The sequence below is a fragment of the Tauraco erythrolophus genome, chromosome 1 (genome assembly GCF_009769465.1).
Source record: "Tauraco erythrolophus isolate bTauEry1 chromosome 1, bTauEry1.pri, whole genome shotgun sequence".
NCBI classification, from domain to species: Eukaryota; Metazoa; Chordata; class Aves; order Musophagiformes; family Musophagidae; genus Tauraco; species Tauraco erythrolophus.
Window position 1 is genome coordinate 94,969,331 of NC_141465.1, and position 24,219 is coordinate 94,993,549.

Consider the following 24,219-nt stretch of genomic DNA (forward strand, 5'->3'; position numbering starts at 1 on the left):
TGGGGCCTGTGGCATATTGATTAGCCCCATATAGCCCCTGAAAATATCTTACATATTGACAACTGAACTGAGCTCCACCAGTCCTTAAAACAGTATTTGCACACAGACTATTTGAGCAATTTGATAAGAAGTGCCTATTTCTCTACGACGTCTGGATCACCAACATTTCTAAGTACCAAAGTCAGTTAGTACATCACATGTCAGAGGAGGAAATTGGTCTCAAAGAAATACAATTCTCAATTTCATTCTATTAGCTTTTTCTACCTCACCAACAAATTCAGTATTCCTGGCACAATCCTAGATGTTTGACTCTTGGAGTAAATACTCTTCAGTGTGGCAGGTTGACCTTAGCTAGACTCCAAATGTCCACCAAAGCCACTCTATCACTCCCTTCCTCAGTTGGATAGATAACAAAAGGTTGATTGATCAAGATAAGGACAGGGAGACATCACTCACCAATTACCGTCACAGGCAAAACTGATTAGACATGGGCACATTAGTTTAATTTATTACCAATCAAATCAGAGTAGGATAATAAGAAGTAAAAACTAAATCTTAAAACCACCTTTTCCCCACCCTTCTCTTCTTCCTGGACTTAGCTTTACTCTTTATTTTCTCTGCCTCCTCCCCCCAGGTGGTGCAGGGGGACAGAGAATAGGAGTTGCTGTCAGTTCATCATGTTGTTTTTACTGCTCCTTCCTCCTCAGGGGAAGGACTCTTCATACTTTCCCTCAGCTCCAGCGTGGAGTCTGTCCCATGAGAGACAGTCCTCCATGAAATTCTCCAACATGAGTCCTTCCCGCAGGCTACAGCTCTTCATGAACTGCTCCAGTGCGGGTCTCCCATGAGATAACAAGTCCTGCCAGTAAACCTGCTCCTGCGTGGGCTCCTCTCTCCACAGGTCTACAGATCCTACCAGGACTCTGCTCCAGCATGAGCTTCCCATGGGGTCACGGCCTCCTTCAGGAACCCAGCTGCTCCTGTGTGCAGTTCTCCACAGGCTTCAGGTGGATATCTGCTCCACCAATAACCTCCATGGGCTGCAGGGGGACAGCCTGCTTCACCGTAGTCTTCATCACAGACTGCAGGGGAATCTCTGCCCTGGTGCCTGAGCACCTCTTCTCCCTCCTTCACTGACCTTCGTGCCTGCAGAGTTGTTTCACATATTCTCACTCCTCTCCCTGGCTGCAGTTGTTGTTGTGTGGTTGTTTTTTTGTTTGTTTTTCTTTTTCTTAAATATATTATCACAGAGGCACTACCACTGTTGCTGATTGGCTCAGCCTTGGCCAGTGGTGAGTCCATTTTGGAGCTGGCTGGCATTGTCTCTGTCAGACATAGGGGAAGCTTCTAGCAGCTCCTCACAGAAGCCACCCCTGTAGCCCTTTCACTGCCAAAACCTGGCCATGCAAACCCAATACATACAGATAAGTAGGTTGAACAAACAAAATCAGACAGCAGCACAATGTTTTTAATTGAATTATACATACTCTGAGATGAGATTACAAACATCAGTCATGATACTTCTGTTATTAGAGACTGGAATACCTGTTTTTTGCAAACCAGATGGCCATAAGTGAGATCTAGCAGTCAGTGCAGACTACTTAAAACGCTTTCACGGAGTCAGTAGAGCAAAAGCTGCATGCTCAGTAGCATAACTTCATATGTCTAGTAAAACTTTATCAGAAAATTTAAGCACCAAGATAGCGGAATAGATTTGGAGATGTTTTTCTGAATTTTTATGCTAAACTTAAATTTATAACTCTCACTTAATTTGGATTAGGTTTTCAAAGGCTGTGTTAGATTTCTGATGTCACATTTTCCTAATGTGTTTCAAAACTCAATATTTTAACATAAAATGTCTTTCATTCTACGATTAGGAAAGAATGTCGAGGGTTGATTTCATTGTAGAAAGGTATGTCATATGTAAAGTAGAAAAAGTCACTGGTTTAACTGAGAATATGCCTATGTGGTCTTTTCCCTCTGTTTCAGTAGTTGAATAAGTGTATCAAAACACAAGTCAATTGAGGATAGCAGAACTTTTTAAAGGTTGAAAATGCATATAAGAAGACCTCAAATGGAAATATTGAGCTGAGTAGTTTTCTGCTCCATCGCAGAGGGGATCCCTACGGTCACTGAGACGCATTCGTAGATCTTGGTCAGGGTAGACTTGTTCAGCAACAAAGGTATATAATCAGCTCACCATCATTGCTTCCATGTAAAAATAACTTTTAAGAATAATACATATTTAAAATTCTTAGTTTCAATATTTAGAAACTGTAGAACTGGAAAAGACCTCCAGAAGTTGCGTTATCTATCTCTGTGCATGAAGGTCAAGTGAACTATATGGTATCATTTGCAGCAGATTTTTGTTTTTCTGATGTCTGTTCAGGCAGTCTACTCTGGTGCTTCACTATCCTTGTTAAGAAGTCTTCCCCAATGTTTCCTCTGAAATGTACTTTCTGCAGTTTAAGCCAATTATAGATTCTTCTATATAAAATAAACAGAATTAAAGTATTCTTTTCATTTTGTTTTCAACCTGGTTTGTAGTTAAAAGCTGTTATCACATAATCTGTTCTCTCTTGAAGGGTGAATGATATCAGTTCATGCAATACTTTCAATAGACTATGATTTTTTTTTTGAGTGAGAGTGAGGAGGGCCTCATCTGTTTGTAGTATTCGGAGCAAAATGCAGTGGACAAAGTTAGACTATGCTCAGGAGAACAAAGTAGAATTATTTCATATGCATTACAAATTTAAATATATTCCTACCATTCTCTTCCCTTCCACAGTGGCAGGGGAGTCTGATTCATTTTTCATTACTGTGGTCAAATCCCCAGATTCTTTTTTGCAGAGCTGCTACTTAATCATAGTTTCTCATCTTATGTTTGTTCACTTGATTATTATTGTTGAAATATGGAACCTTGGAATTACCCTCATTAAGTTATTTCATTTTTGAGCCTTTTTTTAAAATTTGTTGCAATCATTAGATATTTCTTATCTTGTTTTCCAGTATATTGGTAATATTTTTCACATTTTATCATCTGTAAATTTAGTAAGTATGTGTTTTCTTTATGAAAATGTTGAAGAATTCTTCACTCAAGACAAGTTTTTGTAGAACTCAGTAAAAACAATTGGGAAATGTGGAAATGCTTGGTAAGAATAACTGTTTTACTGAAGTGTCCTTTAAAAATTTGATTCAGCTGCTGATATCATATGAATGACCTGAGAGAAGCCATGTAGGAATTAGATATTTATTTACTTATTTATTTGCTTCGTGACTGATATTGTTATATCAACTTAAGTATACTCCAAGTTCTGTAGAGAAGCTCTAGAATGCTCATGGTTTTGGATTGCATTAATTACATCCAAGTCTGGTGTATTTCGATGACATCAATTACAGATAATTCAGTAATTTATATGTAAGTATCAGTAAAGAATTTTGATGCAGAACTTAGAGATTTTTTTCTGGGCTGTTATAAAATTACTTTCTGTCTCCCACTAAATGAGAATGACATTAATTTTGTGTGCTAAAAAGATTCATTTCTACAATTCCAATATGTAAACATTAGCATGCTAACTTTGATATTTACAAGAAATTAATCAAATTTCCCCAAATATCTGTTTATATCCCTTGGTACAATTTGTTAGGTTTTGACTGTGTCCTCAGTAGGCTTTCTAAAAGGTGCCTCTGAGCTTCTGCCAATAGAGAGTAAAAGGCAGACTGACTGATTAACTTTTCTTCACCCCATGTCAGTAAGGATGATTTTCTTTTCTCACATTGTAATAGTTTTCTTCTGCACTTTTCATTAATTATGACCAAAGAATGATGTTCACATGTCATGTAGTGATATTATTGCAGGATAGCTCTGCACGCAAAGATCAAAATCAATTATAACAGCCTGAAGTCTCCTGTGTGCAGTGCTACTGGAATCATAGAATCATAGAATCATAGAATGGTTAGGGCTGGAAGGGACCTTCAAAGGTCATCTAGTCCAACCCCCCTGCAAGGAACAGGGATATCTCCAACTAGATCAGGTTGCTCAGGGCCTTGTCCAACCTGGCCTTGAACGTCTCCAGGGATGGAGCATCCACCACCTCTCTGGGCAACCTGTTCCAGTGTTCTACCACTCTCGTAGTAAAAAATTTTTTCCTAATATCCAACCTGAATCTACCTCCCTCTATTTTAAAACCATTACCCCTTGTCCTATCATAACTGGCCCTCCTGAACAGCCTCTCCCCATCTTTCCTGTAGGCCCCCTTGAGGTACTGGAAGATCGCTATAAGGTCACCCCGGAGCCTCCTCTTCTCCAGGCTGAACAGCCCCAACTCTTTCAGCCTGCCCTCATAGGAAAGGTGCTCCAGCCCTCTTATCATCTTCGTGGCCCTCCTCTGGACCCTCTCCAACTGGTCCATGTCCTTCTTATGTTGGGGACTCCAGAACTGGACGCAGTACTCCAAGTGAGGTCTCACGAGGGCAGAGTAGAGGGGGAGAATCACCTCCCTCGACCTGCTGGCCACGCTCCTCTTGATGCAGCCCAGGACGCGGTTGGCCTTCTGGGCCGCAAGAGCACATTGCCGGCTCATATTGAGCTTCTCGTCCACCAGTACTCCCAAGTCCTTCTCCTCAGGGCTGCTCTCGATCCAATCACCACCCAGTCTGTATTTATGCCTGGGATTGCCATGACCCAGATGTAGGACCTTGCATTTGGCCTGGTTAAACTTCATGAGGTTGGCACGGGCCCACCTCTCCAGCCTGTCGAGGTCCCTCTGGATGGCATCCCTCCCTTCCAGCGTGTCGACGGCACCACACAGCTTGGTGTCATCGGCGAACTTGCTGAGGGTGCACTCCATGCCACTGTCCACGTCACCGACAAAGATGTTGAAGAGGGCCGGGCCCAACACGGACCCCTGAGGGACGCCACTCGTGACCGGTCTCCACTTGGACATTGAGCCGTTGACCACTACTCTCTGAGTGCGGCCATTGAGCCAATTCCTTATCCACCGAGTGGTCCATCCATCAAACCCATGACTCTCTAATTTAGAGAGAAGAATGTCGTGCGGGACAGTGTCAAAAGCTTTGCACAAGTCCAGGTAGATGACATCCATTGGTCGACCCTTGTCCACCGATGCTGTCACCCCATCGTAAAAGGCCACCAAGTTGGTCAGGCACGATCTGCCTTTGGTGAAGCCATGTTGGCTGTCACCCACCACCTCCTTGCTCTCCATGTGCCTTAGCATGGTTCCCAGGAGAATCTGCTCCATGACCTTGCCAGGCACAGAGGTGAGGCTGACCGGTCTGTAGTTGCCCGGGTCCTCCTTGTTCCCCTTTTTAAAAATGGGGGTTATGTTCCCTCTCTTCCAGTCATCGGGGACCTCGCCAGACCGCCACGACTTCTCAAATACAATGGCCAGTGGCTTGGCAACTTCATCCGCCAGTTCCTTCAGGACCCGCGGATGGATCTCATCAGGTCCCATGGACTTGTGCACCTTCAAGTTCCTCAGATGTTCTCGAACCTGGTCTTCAAGTACAGTGGGTGGTGGTTCATCCTCACAGTCCCTGCTAGTTCTTTCCACAGCTTGGGTGGTAAGACAAGAGGCTTTACCATTGAAGACTGAGGCAAAAAATTCATTGAGTACCTCAGCCTTCTCTATGTCCCGGGTAACCAGAGCACCAGTATCCTTCCAGAGGGAGCCTACATTCTCTTTGGACTTCCTTTTGTCCCCTACATACCTATAGAAGCATTTCTTGTTGCTTTTTATATCCCTTGCCAAATTCAATTCCTTCAGGGCTTTAGCCTTCCTCACTTGATCCCTGGTCATTCTTACAGCTTCTCTGTATTCCTCCCAGGCTATCTGTCTCCGCTTCCACCCTCTGTAGGCTAACCTCTTCATTTTCAGTTGGTCCAGGAGCTCCTTGCTCATCCACGCCGGCCTCCTGGTCTTTTTGCCTGACTTGTTCTTCGTCGGGAATTGTCTGCTGTTTTCCTATATTTTACATATTGCTTTTCTTAGAGAAACTAAATAACTTCCTGTGACTCCTTGCTAACAAACCTCATGAAAAGCAAGCTCCATGTACCTATTCACATACACAGTAAGCTATTAACTCTCACTAAGGGAGAAGAAGGATCCTTACCGTAGTTTAGTCTAAGTGGATAATAAGAAAACCTGCAGGAATCTTTATGTTACTGTGAGAAGCTACAGTAAAAGAGTTTTGATCCTGTATTAACCTGTGTGATTGCATCTGTGTCTGCTTTCTAAGTGGTTCCTTGTCTTAGTGAACTGACTTGAAATTTTGTACCAGTTCATGGACCAAAAACAAAGTATGAAAAATAATTTAGAACAGCAGTATGACACACAGAAACTTAAAGCCATGAAAGTTTAGAATAAATAGTTTTCCCAGAGCTCAACATTTTTAATAGCATCAATATACATGGCAATACGATTTATACATATAGAACAACGAGTAAGTGGTTTCCATGTTATTTTTATTAAAAATCCCACTTCTATGAAGTAGTATATGATTAGGAAGTCTGATACAATAGACACCTTAACAATTTTGTGATTAATTTAAATGTAATTTAAAAAATAATGTTATTAAATCCTGCATTTCTCTTCTGCTTTAGCATTTACTAGTTAATACAAAATTATGAGATTGGAAACTCAAACCAAAGTGAGAATGAGTGGGCAGAAAACAAGATTACATTATGCACAAATGATAAAAATGAAGAAATTTTGGATGAAGTGTAGATCTCAAAGATGAAATGGTAAGATCTGTTTCTTTGTTTTTTAAGACATGGTCAGAAAGGGAAGGTTAGATTTTTCTTGTGGTGACAGGGTAATGAGATTTTGTGCAAACTGGTGTAGAACACATTCAAAATAAAGGAGACAACAAAAAGTCTGACAGACTTTAGGAAGCAAAAGAAATATTTTGTTTGTTTCACACAGAATTAAACTATCTTATTTATTTTAACATGTTTATTTCTGTTTGGGAAAACTTGAGATTGCATTTCACAGAATCACAGAATGGCTGAGATTGGAAGGCACCTCTTGAGATCATCTGGCCCCAAACCCCTACTCAGAGTCATCAAGAGCACGTTACCATAAATATGTCCAGTGAGATTTTTAATATCTCCACAGATGGAGACTACACAATTTCTCTGGGCAACCTGTTCCAGTGTGCAACCGCTCTCACACTCTAAAAAATGTTTCCTTGTGTTCAGGTGGAAATTTATGTGCTTTAATTTGCGCCCATTGCCTATTGTCCTGCCACTGGACATCCTTGAAAAGAGTCTGGCTCCATCTTCTTTACAGTCTCCCATCAAGTATTAACGCGCATGAAAAAGATTCCCCTGAGCTTTCTCTTCTCTAGGCTGAGCAGTTCCATTGCTCTCAGCATCTCCTTATATGAAAGATACTCCAGTCCCTTAACCATGCTCATGGCCCTGTACTGGATTTACTCTCCAGTATGTCCATATCTTTCTTGTACTGTGGGACCTACGAGTGGACCCAGTGCTTCAGGTTTCAGATGTGACCTCACCAGGATAGAGGAGAGAGCAAGGACAATCTCCCTGCTGTCAATACTCTTTCTAATGTAGCCCAGGAGGTTGCTGATCTTGGCAGTGAGGGCATGTTGCAGGATCATGGTCAGCTTGCTGTCCACCAGAACCCACAGGTCCCTCTCTGCAAAGCTACTTTCCAAGCAATCAGGTCCCAGGGTGAACTGGTGCAGGACTTGTCATTTCCCTTCATGAGATTCCTATCTACACAATTCTCTATCTTGTTGAGGTCCGTCTGAATGGTATAGCATACCCATCTGATGTATCAATTACTCCTCCCAGTTTTGTATCATCTGTGAACTTGCTAAGGATGTACTCTTGACCCATTGTCACTAATAAAGGACCCATTATTGACCCCTGGAGTACACCACTGGTGATTAGGCTCTGGCTGGTCTTTGTGTCCAGCCTTTCAGCCAGTTTTCAGTCCAATTCATTATCTATTTATATAATCCGACTCATTTATCTAATCCAACTGAACTCACTTATCTAACCCAACTGAACTCACTTATCTAAACCATATGGACAATTACCAGAAGACTTCTAATAGATAAATATAATTATAGACTGCCTGAGTATCAGAGAAAGTTTTCTGTGGAGATGTAATTTGAGAGATCTTGAAATGAATATGAAGTAAATATCTGAGGGCTAAAAATGAGATATAAGGGAATAAAATAACTTTGGAGTAAGAAAAAGTCTTTCTGAATTACAGAAAGGCATTTTGGCAAAGAATAGTTAAAAAAAGTAGCAAATTATAGTGTCAAATTACAGTGGCAAAAGGTCAGTGATATATAATTGATAAAAGGTCGAGGTCAGTGACTTAGAGGTAAGCAAGTATAAGGAATATAATGCCCAAAGACTCATCAGGCATTGCTAGGTTACGAAAATGTGATATTGAATTTTTGTCTTATATATTCAAGTCTCTCTTCTTTTAAGAGCTCTTTTTCTCCAGGAGTTCCAGGGAAAGAGCTACTGTGCATTGTAAATTATACCTGCACATTAGATTTGTCACTAGTTATTCTGTGAATGCACAGAGAAATTCTTAACTGAATGCACAGAGTGTGATTTCACGCATATGTTTTCTTCTCTCAGCCAGAAAAGCCCCTAAATTGAACTCAAAACTGAGATAAATTTTAAGATACTTCATGGATGCTTAGGAGTCCAAGCCTGTGGAAAAAAACAGAATAAAAATAAATTCGAAGAGGCAGACATCAGTAACCCTGAGCAGTAGAGGAAAGATGAAGTTGTTTAGGTGTATATTTCTACAGGACTGTAGCAATATGATGAGATAGGGGTAATGACTTCATTTGCCTTTAAATAATACCCTTGCTTCTTATGACTTTATTGGTAACAGTGAAAGAGAAGCTATGACATGGCAATAGCACAGTAGGAACACAGCTCTGAATAGTAAAGGTTTAATATAACTGTTAATATATGAAATGGCAGTAAGCGGAAAAGCTCTCCAGACCCTCCTAACTATATTGACTAGGTGTCCACTGATTACTTAGAATTTTGAATTTGTATGTTTTCCACATACTTTCTATACACACAGATACAATAAAGAAAAAATGTGTCAGCTGAGATCAGGAGTTAAACAGTCAGTGAAAGAATGACTCAAAAACTTTGAGACCACTGTGATGTCGTAACAGCTGGGCTGTACAGTTAAAAAAAAAAATAATTTGCAGATTTGTCTCATGAGACAGATCATTTGCTTGATTCCCTTCTACCAAGAGTAATTTTGTTTGTTTTGTTTAAAGAAGTATTTTTTCTTATGTCTGACAGATGCATGGACAGTCTACAAATGCAGCTCTACCCTCAGTAACTGAATAGTTTCTCAAGCAGTGCACCATCAGGCTGATGTGAACTGACAGTACTTACACCAGGTGTCATTGTCTAACATTCCTGTTGATGAAAAATGTGTCTTGACAGATCTCATTGTTCTATTTCACCTCTCCATGCAGCGTTCCTTTTCTTAACAGGAAATATTAAGGGGCTATTTGCTTAGTATGTAAAAGTTCATGTTCATGAAGGTCTTCTGTATGCCTGTAGATCCTTATGATTTCTATGCATAGACTTGTCTACTTTTCTTAGATATTTCTCATTCCTTGTATAACTTTCTCTATGAGCCTCTTGACTATAGTACAATTCTGAAAAATGATGGGATTTTTTTTTTTATTTGTCTAATACAATTTCCAGATGATGGAATGAAGGGTTCAGGAACATGGTATGTTTCTGAAAGAGCTGATTAACTGGCAATTTCTGGTAAATTGAGAATTTACCAGAAAAAATTGCAAATGTTTTCATTGTCAATAAATAGAAATCAGAAGCCTGACAACATTTTATTTCTAATAAATGCCAGAAATAATACATAAGGCTAGAATAGTTCAAAAATACGTTTTGTTTTGTCAATTGATTTCAAATTTAACAATTCAAGCTATATGTGCTGTATCAACAGGTGATCAAGAGTAGCAAGGGCTGGAAAACATGCCCCAATATTATACAAAGCAATTCATTCTGCTGCCTCTAGTATGTGAACTGGGAAGCTAAAACAATGAAAAAAAGTATGTCTGTATACTGGCAGTGAGGTGCAAATAGTAAAACACAATAGATGTGTACAAAACAGAGCAGAGAGAAACAATTTAATAGAAGAATGATGCACTGGATGAAGCATGAATTTAATGTTTAGGTGACCAGTCTTTAAATCTGTGCTCTCTCTATTTAATACATTGTGTAAAACTCTCTTGCAGAATTCTGTAATCTGGGGGGGGAAAAAAAAAAAGAAAAAAAAGTCTTTCATACTGATATGAAAACAGTAGGAAAACCTACAAATGGCAGTTGAACATATGGTGATGATGTACAGCCATCCAGGGAGGCATGAGACAGCACTGACAGAACACTACAAAGTAATCCAGTTTATGCCTAAGGTTCTTTTATTCTCTGAGCATGCAGAGCATAGTAAAAAGATCAATACATCCTGTGTGCACTTTAGACGTAGAAGGATCATGAAATACAGGTTGTGGTGAGTCAGTGAAGAAAGGCAGAAATGGACTGTATTCATGCAATTGATGGTTTGACAATAATGTGACAAGAACCAGTGGAGAGGTAGAAAAACCTGACCTGTCAGTGACAATAACTATGCAAAGCTGCATTTTCTAAATATTATGTGACAAGTTAACAGCAACATAACAAAATGTAGCAGACAAATACACACTATCAGAGACCATCAGAGACCTAATGGTTGAGATGGATCTAGCATGGCTGTTCAGTGATGCGCGTTTTGGTCATAGCAAATGTAGCCAAAGCAGAGATCTGTGACACCGAGTACCACAGATGTCAAAGATAACCATATGGTATCAATTTCATGTAACTGTATACTTACAAGTAATTTTCAATATAAATTATATAAATTTTAAAGATAAAGTGCTGTATGGGTAGCGATGACAGGACAGTGTAAGGGAGATGGAGCCAGACATGATAGTAGGTCAAGAGGCATAGAATAATCAGAAATTCTGACTAAATATAAGGCAAAAAAAAAAATACCACAAAGGTAGCCAAAGACTGAAACAAGTTACCCAGGAAGATTGTGCTGTGTATGTCCTTGGAAGTATTCAAGACTTGACTGGACACAACCTTGCGCAACCTCATCCAATTAGATCTGTTTTGAGCAGGATTTGGAATATATGTTCTCTGGTTGTCCCTCCAAACCTAAATAGTTCTAAGGTGCTATATAGGTTATTTTTTATTTCTCTGTGGTAGTGCTGTTGTGACTGTGATGAACGAAGGACTTAAGCTTCGTAGAAACTGTTAACATCTCTTGACAACAGGGGAAGTATACAAACTTTAGGAGCTGTTTTTAATATACATTTTGGATGATTCATCAGTACTTCTTCTTTGTTTTATTGGTTAGATATTCCTGTTGCATGTCCATCAGCTCTTCATTGTTCAACAGTACATTACCAAGACGGTGGATTAACCAGGCTCCAGCATGTCTGGAAGCAAAGGAAGTGCATGGCACAATTCTAATGTTTCTCTCCTCAGGTCTTGTTCTTCACGCTGAACAATGTTTATAAAGATGAATGTACTATATATGGTTCAGAATTTACATATCTAATCTTTTGTTTTATCAGTATTGTCTCTTTCCATCCTTCTCCCTTCCTTTTAACCCATAAAATCAGGAGCTGTCTGTAAGAGATAAAATATGATATATTAAAAAATTCCTAAGATGGATGCATTGATACTAGAAAGAAATCACAGAGTCAAACAAAAGAATTTTTGCATGTAACGGTCCTAAGATTTCCTTCTCTTTTAGAATAGTGGGGATAGAAAGGGAGAAAGTAAAACAGAATGACAACGGTGATCATTAAAATAAACACACATCACTGTAAGATGCACTTTACTTTGATTACTGTGAAGGAATAATCACTTTACTGCCTTTGTTTTCATGAACTTTGTACTCATGTTAGTTGTAATCTTGTCAGGCTTTAACATGTCTTTCATATAAACAACATCTATTTCTTACAATTTATGTTCACTTTCTCCTTTTGTGATTTTCCATTGTTATTAAGATTGTTTTTTGCAGATTCAGCTGTTTCAATTAGCTTGTCGTTCCAAAGGTTCTTTACCATGTATGTGTTGGGCATTTATACAAACTGCAGTACACGATAGCATCTCTTTCCTTTTTAATTAGGTTTTACATTTTCTCTTCCATGATATGTTGAATCTTTCTAGTTATATATATTAAAGCATATTTAATCCTTTCCTGTATACTGATTAAAGACTGATGTCAATCACAATTATAGGAATATTTCTGAATACCTAAAAAATAAAAAAGTTTGATTTTAGGTCTGGATTTAAAATCTGAATCAACACTGATAAAATGTTCAAATCATGATCTGTACTTCCTGTTCACCCATTCAGAAATGAAGGAATTGCATATTTAAAATATATTCATTTGAATACACAGAACAGATATATTGACTAAAAAGACTATAAAAACGTATTTTATGTCAATTGTTTGTCCAAATTTGGTACAGATGATCAAAATAGTAAAATTATAATGAAAAATCATAGATCTCAGTCCTACTATCCCCATTAGCATGGAAATAAGACCATGTTGTAACTGTGAAATGAATTTGCTATTTGGGAAGTAGTTGGTTAAAGACTGAAGAATATGACCCTAAACTGAAAGGTTTGGAATAGTACTGCACAGCTGTTTCTCTCCTTCAAATTTTCTTTGCTTGGATAAGAAACAAACATTATCTGTGAATTTTAAATTGTGTAGAAAAAAAAATCCAACACATAGTTAAGATACTGCTTCTCCTTCTGCGTGTTCATTTATAATAGATCACTTTAAAGTAGTACATCTCTTCTTACTCTTCAAAAAAAAAATTATTTATTTGTTTGGATACTTAAACAGAAATATTAGGTCAAAGTTTTGGTCTAGCTATTTCTTGCTAAATAAAGCTAACAGATACATAGGGTAACCCACTAGGCTTCAAACTGATTTTTGTGGAGGATTGATGCCAGTCAGCAGTTAAACACCGCACTGCCTTTCACTCATTCCCCTCTCCTGGAGAATGGGGAGAAATGTAGAAGAAAGGCAAAAGTACTCATGAATTGAGACAATGACTGTTTAATAAGAAAAGCAAAAGCTGTACACGCAATCAAAGCAAAAAGAGGCAGATCCTATCGTCAGACAGATGTCCAGCCACTTGCTGGGAAGCAGGGTGTCAGCATGCTTAGTGGCTACTTTGGAAGGCAAATGCGATAACCACAAATATCCCCCATTTACTCCTCCTTTCCCTGAGATTTTATTGCTGAGCATGACATCATGTGCTATGGAATATTCCTCTGGTCAGTTTGAGTCAGCTGTTTTCCCTGTCCTCTCCAAGCCTTGCTCACCTCCAGCCTACTCATTTTTGGAGAAGAGGGGAGAGAGAGAGATAAAGCCTTGATGTTGTACACCAGTGTTATCAACACTGTTTCAGCCACAAATACAACGCACAACATATGGCTGATATGAAGAAAGACAATTTCATAACTTCATCCCAACAAGACCCAGTAGAATTTCCCATAAAAGCAACACATCTTTAAAATGAAATGGTAGGGTAGGGGTATCACAGAGTCATCATCTCCACTGGAGAGGTAACTAAGATCAGAAAAAGATAACTTCAAGGTGTCTCTATGTATTATCATCACTGGAGGACAAGTCAAAGACAAAACACTTCAGTTTGTCGCTTTTTATAACGTTACACAGAAGCACATAATATTCAAATTTTTTTCCTTTCCGCCACCTCCCATCTGAGAATGCGAAATGTTATCTGTCCGCTTAGAACAACTTTTCAGTTATTGTACTGTTGCAAGTAGATGAAAGAGACTGAAGGCAAAGAATCAGATGTTTGCTTTTTAAATAATTATTATTATTAATTCCTCTGCCAGCTGCGATGGAGTAGGTAACTGTATTCCTCATCTACAGACTATGTAGTTTGATTTTTCAATTTCTCCACTCTTTCATTACAGAAGTAGACTCTCTGGATCTGAGAGGTTTTAGTTGTTTCTGTTTTCCTTTAAATATTTTCACACAGCATCAAGGAGAAGGCTTATGTGAATAGAGACAGCATAAGGCTCTCTCTACATTAGAGAACACATGTTTCTCCACCTGTGCTGTGATGAATTCCTTCAGATGAACATAAGAATCAGAAGTTCTTCCAGTGGATTTTGATTCCCAGCATTTTTACAAATTGTTTATAACTCTGTATTCAGTCAGAGATAAGGGGAAGCTGCAGGAATGGCTTCTGTGAGGAGATTCGGAGCTGCACCCATCTTGGACAGAGCCAGTTCTAGTCTGCTCCGAAACAGACTTGCTGCTGACTAAAGCCAGTGATAGGCTGTGATAACATACTTAAGAAAGGGTAGAAAATGCTGCGCAGCAGCTGTGAGAGATAAAGTGAGAAAAATACGAGAGAAACAGCCATGCAGACACAAAGGTCAGTGAAGAAGGACGGGGAAGACGTACTTGAGCTGGAGCAGAGATCCCCCTGCATCCCATGGAGAAGACCATGGTGATACAGAAAACCACCCTGCAGCTCATGAAGGACCCCATGCAGGAGCCAGCGTGCAGCCGTGAAGGAAGCTGCAGCCCATGTAGAAGAGCCCACGCAGGAGCAGGTTTTCTGGCAGCACCTGTCGTCCCTGGAGGACCCACTATGGAGCAGTTTGTTCCTGAACGACTGCACCTCATGGAAAAGACACATGCTAGACCAGTTCTTGAAGGACTGTATCTTGTGACGGACGCAACACTGGAACAGGGTGACAGCATGAGGAGGAAGGAGTGGCAGAGTGTTTTGAACTGACTGCAGCCCCCTATTCTCCATGTCCCTGCATCACTCGGGAATAAAGTAGAAGAATTGGGAGTGAAGTTGAGCGTGGGAAAGAGTGAGGCAGGTGTTTTTAAATTTGTTTTTATTTTTCCTTATCTTACTCGGATATTAAATGACAATAAAATAAATTTAACTCCCTCAAGTCAAATCTATGTTTCCTGTGATGGTAATCAGCAAGCGATCTCTCTGTCTTATCTCAACCCACGAACTTTTCATCTTATGTTCTCCCCCTGTCCTGCTGAGGACAGAGAACGAGGGAGCAGCTTGGTGGGCACCTGGCAGCCAGAGGAGCTGATGTATAGTAATAATTTTATATGTATAGTAATAATGTATAGTAACATTAACAGAGAACACCACTAACACCACTGTTTTGTCCAGCACTAGAGACTATGGGATCATTTATGGTCATTTCTTTTAAGCTACCTGCCTTGGAAATTGTGGAAGATTAAACAAAGAGAGGTCTCAAGCTGGCTGTTCACATCTGCTCGATTTTAAGCTTTAACAGAGTCACGTCATTAACGGAAGTCAGACATGTTCAGCCTGCAAGAGAAGGACAGCAAACTCAAGTATCTACTTAAATTAAACATTTTTAAGGATCATCAGTGGGGAGAGAGGAATTTGGCAAAAATTATTTTCCTATTCCTGGCCACTACAGGGAAACATACTGTCACTAATCACCAACACTCCCACCCAAACAAAACCAAAAACTTATTTATTTTATATTTACTATAAAATTCTCTAAAAGGAAATAGGTTAAATACTAGTTTTCAGATGCTTTACACAAAGTAAAAATCTTAGTATCTACAAATAGTTTATTTTTTGAAGAACAAGAAGTTCACTTTTGAATTTGTTCTTCATAATCCACTGTAAAATGAAGTATTATCAAATAATTATGTTAAATTTTTTGATTTCTCAACACTGATATTTTAAAATTTACTTAGAAATTAGTTTCATTTTAACCTTTTTTTCTTCTAGTAAGTAAAAATCAGTAAACTTCATGTAATTTTAAAAGTAGCTTATGACCACATGATATAAAAGAGTTTATCATCATGTCATTTATGAAGATGTCTTTTTTCACCAAACCAAGTAAAAAGTAGCAACACCTTTTGTCCTTGCTGTTAAAGAAGTTTGTCTATATCTAGAGTTCTATAAAGCTTTTTGTTGTGCTATTTTGTCCTTCAAGTCTGTTAAGGATAACAAACATCACAAAAACAGTTACTGGCAATATTTATGTTTAATAATATAAGCAAATTGTTGTCCACTCCCAGCTCCACTATAGGGTCTTTTCAACAGTACTTCACTGTGAGCTATTAGACCTTCTTTTGGTGTCCAGCATGACTGTGATCTTAATCAGTTTACAATTCTCCATGCTATTACTGTCTTCTTCTTACATAGTCTTTCTTTTCTTTGCATATTGTCTCAGCATCTACACTTTCTTTTTTTCTTTGTTTTCTGATTGTATTCGCATCAATATCTGCATTCCATTAAGCCTCTATGTCTCTGTGCTTTTTGTATTGCTATACAAACAGTTCAAATACGGATCTTTCATCAAATTTTGTAAAGTAAGCATGCCTTTAAAAATATCAGCAATCTTGACTATTATTTTCATTATGATCTTTTTATTACCAATGATCAATCTCATTTCTTTTCCAATTACAGTATTGTCTTTTAACTTATTTGAAGGGGTTTTGTTTGGTTTGGTTTTGGTTTTGGTTTATATTGTTACAAGATGTAACATTTATATCAGTTCTGACAGCTCTTTTAGATGATTGATATAAAGTAAGAGGTCTCCAGTCAAGATAGTCCTTTCTCATTACTGGTCTCCAAAAGCTTTGCCTTACTGTTCTCTCTTTCCTTAAAAAGTCAGTCTTCAGACTTCTCAGATCACTTACCTTCCATTTCAGTAACAGTTCTAGCCCTTTTCTACCTCTATTCCTTTAATGGTCCCTTTTCACCACTGACTGATCTTCCTCAGTTTGCTCATTCTGAACTTCACCTTTTCCTGAGCTGGATGAGTCCTTTTTATGTTTTTTGGGGTTTTTTTGTGTTTTTTTTTTTCCCCTGCAAACTTAGTTTTTCTAAGCTTCAACAAATCAACAGTAAACTCAGCTAAGCTCAACCCATTCAGCCATGAGTAGTGATGGTGGCAGCCACTCAGCTTCACTAGAGATTTTCTACACTGCTTTATTACCTTATTCATTGTTTGTACTTCTATTGCGTACCTCAAAGGACCCTGAACTGCAGGTTTCCCCAAAGCTTTCCTTTTGCTAACAAACTGCTTTCTTTCTCTACCCGCACAAAAATCTTGTGTGGCAATAACTTCTTGCAGCCTTTGTTACTGACTACTTTGGTACTCTGGAAAAGAGCTTGCACAATTCTACACGTTATTAGTTGCAGTTCATAATCTTAACCTAGCCATTTTACAGAGGAAGGAAAAAAAAAGGGAAGAGAAAACAGTTCTTACCTAGTCAATTGACCACCACAGTCTGCCACAGATCAAATCTTTATTCTAGTGTCTGTATCTATGTCAGAAAAAGTCCTACTAGTGCTTCTTTGTAAGGAGCCTCTGATAATGTAGGCCTGCATCTTCCTTTTCTGCTACAAAAAGTGTTTTTTTTAATCTACCATTTTTCTTTCAGTTTGCAAATCATTCTTTTTTTCTGGTTTCTTATGTGTCATCTTTATTCTGTCTTAGATGCCACACTATGTCTCTCGTCTCTTCCTTGCTCTCAAACTGAGTAACCTTCCACAGTCACTTCTAAAAACTCTCACTGCTGTCTCTTGACTCCTTCATTGTACATGGATTTGATTAAAAATTTTAAAGTGTTACCACCTTGTGAAAATGCGTACTCAGATTTCACAGTCTTGCAAATTATTCAGTTTGGTGTAATGAATATTTGTATGCCTCACACTGATTGATGTGTTCACGGCAAGATTTAGTGATGAATTAGACATAATTGGGACAGATGGACTCCTTCAGCATGTATCTTCACTTCACATATGGTCTGAATTCACATTATAAAAAAATTAATTTATACTGCCATTTAGACTGGCAGTATAAATTAAATTTAAAAAATCCTTAAAATAATTTTTAACAAAGATAAATGTTTTCCATGATTCATAGAAAGAAATGTGGATGAGTAATCCAGATTTTTCTCTAATCTCTTATCAGAATACTCCTTCCAATAGTGTCATAGTTGAATATTCAGTTAGCTTTATCTAACCATGAATGCTCCTCATTTCTGCTCCCTATGTAATGCAGAATAATTTCATTATTATATTAAAAATCAAAATGAATTTATGTTAAGATTGTTAAATTAACTACTAAAACTAGAAAATATTTGTTGGTACAGTCTTCAATTGAATGATTGTGTATCAGTCAATTACGTATCAACAAAATGCTGACATTAGGGAACTTCCTACAATATGCCAAGCTCCTTGTCTCGATAATTGAGATTCTAGATTTGCTTAATTAAATAGCTATATTTACAGAAATTAACAAAATTTTCATAATTATTTGTGGAATAATCTCAAAAAAGGAAAAAAAAGAAAAACAAAAAAAAACCTCCAAAACCTCATATCAGTTATGTTAACTATAGAAAGATTTCTAACTGAAAGATAATATTAGCTGCGGGCAACGTATCAGATTAATTACAGGCCTTGCTGACTGTAGTGGCTATAATTCTGTATAACACAAACACAGTTCTATGTGTTATGTGCATTGTCTCGTGGTTTATTTTTATTTTATTTCATCTTAAAAAAAAAAGACAAATCAAGTTGCTAAATTGGTCTAAGATTTAAATAAAAACAGATTACACACGTTAAAAGATTTGTAGAGTCAGCACAGTAAATCTGTTCCATGTCTAATGTATAGCACCTAAAACCTGACCAACTCTACAGTTGCTTTAGTTATACAAGATATAAAAATAAAGTCTTCTAGCAACATGCACTTTTTATATGCAAATATTACACAACATAATTGTCATCTGGTCTGAGAAGATTTAGTAGGTTTTCACTCTTGTTTTTGCTTAGAATCTCAACCTAGACAGGTACCAGTTACCACAAACTCATGTGATGCATGAGTATTTGGTCTTTGTCAGGCTCATGGCTAGAAGGATGAATTCAGTGGCTCAAAAGGTGGATCTAGGTATTGTTTCAGATGTCTTAGGAGTATCGCATATGACCCTCTGCTTATGAGCCCAGAAGAATATGGGTATTCTAGCTGTGACGTATCTGCCAGCCTTGATCTTAGATACCCAAGGACATCTTAAAACTCACTGAAAATCTATATTTAGATAACTAAATCAAGGCCAGTGTGTTCTTTCATGGGCCAGCTCCTACACCTACTATTCCCCTTTTTGCCTGGCTGCTTCGTCTCTTGTGAAACCCTTTCTTTCAAAGTTTGATGCAATCACCTAAACATGACCAGTGCATCTAAGATGCTATAGGGTATCTGAAAAATCCACACAAAGCTGACAGTTATGTAAAGGACCTGTAGAAGTCCATATGGAGCAGCAACAGAGGAAATGTGGAATATCCCACACAGACACTGAAGACTTAACTTTAGGCAGGTTTATTAAATCCTAGTTGTATAGCCTTTCTTCTGTAGTACAAATATAGCCTGGGCTTTGATTCAGTTGCCTAAACACAGTGTCATCTGAAATGTCTTAGAATAGTTCCTCTATTTTCAGTTACTCCTCTAGAAAGGCACAGTTATTTCATAAATCAAATACTGTATGTCAGCCTTGTAGATCTCTCAGGTACCCTAGGATATTTCAAATGACACTAGATGGTGGGGAGGGGTAAACGAATTGAGCCATTAAGGACTGGGCTTTGGATTCTTTTAGAGAGTAGCTGTATAAAAGTTAGGCAAATTCAAATTCTAAAGCCCTTATAACAATGTAACCTATTGGATCTTGGAGCTATGATTTTTTCATATAATGTAAATACAGTAAAATTTATGCTTGCTTTATACAGCCCCATTCCAACTAAAGCAGTATGTGTTTTCTGTTTGTAACTCTTATCTAACTATTCACATTAGTATCAATATTGATACAGAATATTTATTTTAGGGATAGTAGAAATGATTACTGTGCAAAACCTTTAAATAATTCAAATAAAATAAATATATGATAGTAAAAATATAAGTCCTGTCAAATATTTGTAGTAGTATAGGAAGTAACTTTGGAATATCATAGAATAGTTTGAGTTGTAAGGGACCTTTAAAGGTCATTTAGTCCAAACCCCCTGCAATAAGCAGGGACATCTTCAACTAGATCAGGTTGCTCAGAGCCCTGTCCAACCTGACCTTGAATGTTTCCAGGCCTTGAGCACCTACCACCTCTCCAGGCAATCTGTTCCAGGGTTTCACCACCCACATTGTAAAAAATTTCTTCCTTATATCTAGTCTAAATCTACCCTTCTTTAGTTTAACACCATTACCCATTGTCCTATTGCAACAGGCCCTTCTAAAAAGTTTGTCCCAGTCTTTCCTATAGAATCCTTTTAAGTGCTGAAATAGAAATGAAAAAAAAAAAAGCCTGTGCCATTTTCTACGTCCAACAATTTTATTGATATACAGATATACGTGTTTTAATATTCATGGTAAAAGATTATTATTGGTCATCTTGCACAACCTTTAAAATAGTCTGTGATATCCAGTTGGTAGATTTTACAGCACAGATACATTTCTTTACACTGTAACCAGGAGGTCAATACCAAAAACGTGATCTGACTGAAGCAGAATAAAGCGACTTGTGAAAAGCACTCTCACAATGATAAGGGAAAAGATACGGGGTTTCACTGTTAGCACTAAGTATCTTTTATCACTTTTCTTTTCTAAATTCCTGGTTGTAGACTCAGAACATAGGTATAGTAGAGAAGGATGTAGTTGTTACGCATTTAAAAAAGCCCCCTGGTTTCTGCATTTTAGCTGTAGAGGCATGTCACTGAGGTGTCTAGTTTTGGTGTGTTTTAACATATTTTGAATGCAAGAATAAGTTGGAGGATGTAAAATTGTGACTGCTATGCTGGGTGCGTCGGGAGAATCTGTTCACTTTAAGCATATCCAAGCATTGTGAATTAAATCACTGATTGCATCTTTGATATATATCAAAAACATCCTATGAGATTAATTTAAATAGTAATCTTTGAAAAGCTTTTAGGGAAGATGCTTCACAATAGCTCTTGTATATAGGTGTGGATTTTAATATTATAAACTGCTTCATATAGAAAAGGTTTTAGATTACTTTTCTGAAGTTCCTAAAATATCACTAGTCACACAGATATTGTTTGGTTTAAACAATGAGATTAAACCACAGCTCATTTTAAGATTAGTCTCCTGTCGACCTTCTAAACTGCTAACAAACCTTCCTTTTTCTGAAATCCAGGCTTCGCCTACCTTGAATTTAAGGCTTGAAAATTTTAAGATGCACACTTCTAGAGAAAGATAACTTTTTCAGAAAGCGTGTATTTTTGAGTGGAATGATAATAAAGAACAGAGATCTCAGCAGTGGTGGTTTCAGGTAAGATGTCAATATTGTCACCTAGGAAGCAGAACTCATCTGATCTATGCACTTTTCAGTCCCAAGAGATTTTCCCTATTACCTAAAAGTCCATAGTTCATACTAAGTGATGGTGTAACCTGGCGAAGAGTACTTCCTAATCCTTTGTTTTTGAAGCTGGATTGCTGCAGAACCAGCAACAAAGATGTCAAATCTTTTTTTCGCTTCTTGCATACCTAGACAGCAAAAGGAGTATTCTCAAAGTAGAGATCATCTATTCTGAAAATTGTAACGAGTAGCAGTACACAAATATGTCAGGATTTTTTCAGGTGAGCAGAAAGGTCTGAAAATCTTTGCCTTTGCCTTTGCTTTCATTCTCTTTCCTTAATTCTTTCTTCTTTTTTTCAGAGAAATTAGCCTAAGGCAGAGATTCAGCATGGAACATTTCAATCATTCTATTAAAATTCAGGGAAGTTATGAACAGCTGCCTGGAATATGTTTGTTTTGAATGCATAGGTTGATAGAAAAGCCAAAGCATCACCCTGTAAGATTTTAAAAGTCTTTACATGTATGTCATACTGTAAAACAGAAATGATCATGTGAAGTCAGGTGCTATTTTAGAGTCGAATTTATCTGTACTGCTTTAAATAATTTTACAGAGCCTTTACGTATATCCAACTAACGTATTAAAAGCTTCAGTAAAGGTCTCATATTCAGATATTTATTTTTAAATTCTTCTGAAAGTTTTTATTATACACCACGAGAAAGCTATCAATCAGCTGCCTGTTAAAGTATGGCCACTTTGTCTACTGAAAACGGATATGATAAAAGTCCTAACACAGGAAGATGAAGTTTTCATTTTCTCTACTTTCTACAACAGCTGACAAAATCCACTGCATTTCTGAGCAGGTCCTTTGTATTTGTCAGTCTGAAAAAAAAAAAAAGAAAATCTTTAGTAAACTTTGCTTTGTCACTCAAGAAATAACAGAAGGAAGCAACACAAAAAATGTTAATGAATTGCTTTCTATAACCATAGACCTTTGTTTTTTCTATTATCACTTGTATGTGATGAACTGAAACACAAATGCCTATCTTATTTTCAGAAAAGACAGAATTTTAATTACAGGTAGATAAAAAAACATATAGCCTATCAAGGTTTGGCTTCACTATTTTTCTTTTATATTAATGTTCACTGTGGTAAAGACAAATATTTGAAGATCTTTGATGCAGTAAAAAGTTTCAAAATATGAATAATTTGTTAAAAGGTTCCTATTTGCTTATTTGTTTATACTTTACTATCTGTTTATAGTTGAAGGTATACAGGATATCATCTTTGCAACATCATTCAATGTTATCATTGTAAAAGGCAAACATACCTCAAATAGAAATCCATTTGTTCAGTGTAGGTCATGCAGTTGTGCAAAAGAAATAGGGAAGACACCATTAGAAGAAATCTCCTCAAACTCGTAGGATTATTTTACTGATGTGGAAAACCTGATGTGATTCCAGATTTTACTGGGAAGGTTGTGGAAGTAGGACTACCTATTACTACTGTAATGACAGTGTAAAAGATTAACTGGATAGTTTTTTCAGCTGTTGGGTAGTTTGAATGATAATTAGAAATGTGTTACATAAGTCACTATCCACTAAACCTATGCTTTATTCTCCTGTTTCTTCATACATTTTCTGAAAGGCAAGCTTTCAGTTTTCCTCTATTCTGTTCAAAGTCAAATGACAAAAAAATGCTTTTTTCTTAATAATCAAAAATTTATTAACTGATGATTTCTTGGGCTCATTTATGTGTTTTGAGACTTATAGCTGTCTATACAGACATTGTACTGTATTTTGCCACGTATAATATTCAAAGGTAAAGGAAAGAGATAAACAGCACTTTTCTCTTGAGAATGTATGTCAGTAATTATTATATCTAAAAACCAGCAGGAAATCATGGTTTTCAAAAAATGATCATGTGAGCTGATGAAGGGCAATATTTTGTTAATATGATTCAGCAGGATATGTTGTGTTGAGAAAAACAAAGTTTAAATTATCCTCTTAGACCATCAGAATCAGTTCTGATGGTAAAGCCTTAATTGTGCAAATGATTTCAGAAAGCCTAGTTTTACGTAGACACATTTCACTCTGCCTTTGGAGGCAAAATTTTGATACTGGTTTGAGAAAAGAATGGAAGAAAACACATAGTGGATGAAACATCATTTAAACTTAATCTGGATTCATTAGTGCTTCAACTATAAACTGATTATTTATAAGGGGTTACTCATGCAATATTTATTTCTGAGCGATGAACTATTGTGTCCTCAGAGAATAGTCAGTGAATAGAGAGAGGTTACAGAAGTAACTTTACTGCCACCTAGGACTATGTTGATTTATTTAAAAAAAAAAAAAAAAAAAGGAAGAAATAAAAAAGTGGAAACCACAGGGAAGGAAGCTACTAAGCTGTATAACTTGCTTAGGTAAAAAGAGCATTAAATGTGAAAATCCTAAACTCTTTAGCTTCGCACTTCTGCATATAAATTAGAGATTAGGTAAGAGCAATATGAGCAGTCTCTTTGTAACACATAGGTCTAATTACAATAAATTTAGAAAAATCTGAGTGTGTAATATGCATAAAGTAGATTAAGAGTGCATGGGAATTATAAAATTTCTAGGCTTCTTTAAAGCCTCTGATGTGACAGATAAAGCGACTTTTTTTTTTTTTTTTTCTCCTATGGAATACCTATGAATTTGCTTGGAGTTTGTTCTGGTTTTTTTTAGGAAGTGTATGATG